The sequence below is a fragment of the Geospiza fortis genome, unplaced genomic scaffold (genome assembly GCF_000277835.1).
Source record: "Geospiza fortis unplaced genomic scaffold, GeoFor_1.0 scaffold612, whole genome shotgun sequence".
NCBI classification, from domain to species: domain Eukaryota; kingdom Metazoa; phylum Chordata; class Aves; order Passeriformes; family Thraupidae; genus Geospiza; species Geospiza fortis.
In genome coordinates this window covers 37,237-39,453 of record NW_005054806.1, presented here as the reverse complement: position 1 = coordinate 39,453, position 2,217 = coordinate 37,237, and the positions used below count along the sequence as shown (strand labels likewise).

The 2,217-nt window shown below is 42.1% G+C and overlaps 1 protein-coding gene across 1 annotated transcript in view; it reads left to right on the top strand.

Annotated features, from left to right (window-relative positions):
• The window catches only part of LOC102036616 (insulin-like growth factor 2 mRNA-binding protein 1), a 29,363-nt gene that overhangs the window by 11,814 nt on the left and 15,332 nt on the right, over positions 1-2,217 (top strand). The window lies entirely within an intron of this gene.

Below are 2,217 nucleotides of genomic sequence, written 5' to 3'. Positions count from 1 at the left end.
TCCCAGCTCCAAATTCCCAAAATCCCAGCTTGAAATTCCCAAAATCCCACCCCAAAACTTCCCCAAATCCCAGCTCCAAATTCCCAAAATCCCAGCTTGAAATTCCCAAAATCCCACCCCAAAACTTCCCCAAATCCCAGCCCCAAATTCCCAAAATCCCAGCTTGAAATTCCCAAAATCCCACCCCAAAACTTCCCCAAATCCCAGCTCCAAATTCCCAAAATTCCAACCCCAAACTCCCCAAACCCCACCCCGAAACTTCCCAAAATCCCAACCCCAAATTCCCCCAAATTTCCCCAAATCCTTTTCCCGACCCTTCCCTGCCCCGTTTTGGGATCGCCCCCTTTGGCCTCGCCTCAAAATTCCCAAAATTCCCCAAAATTTGGGAGGGGGCTGATCCCAAAAAGGGCAATCCCAAATCCAGCCCCGTTTTCCTGGCCAGAATTCCCAGATTTTTGGGGGATAATTTTAATTTTTATTAATTTTTTTTTCCTCCCTCCCTGATGGTTTTTGTTGCTCTGGCTTTGGCATCCAGGGATGGGGAGAAATTTTGGGATGGAATTCCATGAAAAGTTTAAAAAAATCCCCTAAAAAAACCTGGAAAATCTTATTCCCCTCCATTACTTTGGATAATCAATAATTCGGGGAGGGAGGAGCAGATTTCCCAGGTTTTTTTGCCCCAAAATGATTCCCTAAAAATGAGAATATTCCTTTGGGATCTGGGATTTAAATTGCTGGGAAAAAAAAGGGGGAAAAAACCCTTTTTAAAGTATTTTAGGATTTAGGTTTGTTTTCCTCCTGGGTGTTCCTAAAAATGCTTGGATTGGGCTGGAAAATCCCATTTTTGGGGTTTTTTGGGGATTTTTTGGGGTTAAAATCCGCGCCGCCCCCACTCCGGGGCTGCTCTTAAAGGGCCAGCGCCCCTTTTCCCTCTCTGCCCTCCTGGAAGATTTTGGGGGATTTTTGGGGGATTTTGGGAACATCCCTGACGCTGTGGGGAAGGATTTGGTGATTTTGGGTGTGGAAAAGGCGATTTTGGGGCATTTCCCTGCAGCTGGGGTGGCTTGGGAGCCATAAATTGAATTTTTGGGGGGAAATTTGGGGGAATTTGGCTGCTCCAATCCTGGGTAGCTATAAATGGAATTTTTGGGGGGAAATTTGGGGGAATTTGGCTGCTCCAGTCCGGGGGGAAAGGGGGAGACTCTGCTTTAAAAACGAAATTTTTGGGGGGAGTTTTTTTTAGGGGGGAGGTTTTTTTTTGGGTTTTTTTGAATCCTCCTTTCAGTTTTCCAGGCTGGAATTTCCAGTTGGGATCGCAGGGAGCAGGAAAGGGTTAAAGAGGGGAGAATTTCGGGATCCAAAGTGAAATCCCTCCCGTTTCCCCTCCCCCAAAACCTGAGGTTCATTTTTATTTCCTTTTTTTTTTGATCCCTTTAAAAATGTGGGAAAACGAGTCAGGAGCGGGGTTGCCCTTCCCAGTTAATTTATTTTTAAAAAAACAATTAAAAAACCCCAAAATTGTTTTTTTTTTCCTTTAGGTTAAAGCGAAAATAATGATGTAAAAAACTTAATTTGGATGGTTTTAATTAATTAATGCCTAAAAAAAAAAAATCCCAGGGAATTCTTTCCTCTTGGTTTATCCCAAATTTTTCAAACCTCTCCTAAATAAAATATTCAAAAATAATTTAAAAACCCTAAAATGGGTTAAAACAGCGCCCAAAAAAAGGGATTTGGGCTCCAAGAGGAGTAAATTGATTTATTTGGGATGAATTCCTGGGATTCTCCCAATTATTTTCATTATTTGGGGAATTATTGCAGCAGGATTCTGTAAAAGTCCTAAATTGTGAAGAAATATTGTTAAAGATGGGATTTTACGAACAAAAAATGAGATTTGGGGTTAATTTGGGGTCATTTTGAGCGTTTTGTTGGATTTTGGTTGTTGTTTTTCCTTGGATTTTGTTGGTGGGAAAATTGGGGAGAAACTCCAAATTTCCGACCCCAAAATCTCCAAAATTCTCCTTGTTGGAGTCACCAGGGAAAGTTCCGAAATTTCATTTCAAATGAAATTATTTTTGATGGGAATAAAAATCCCAAATTCAGGGTTTTGGGGTCGGGGATTTTGGGGTCGGGGGTGGATTTGGGATCTCCCGAGGGGGATTTGGGGGTATTCGGTAAATATTGAGACGGGAATTTTTTGGGGATTTGTGTTTGCTTTCC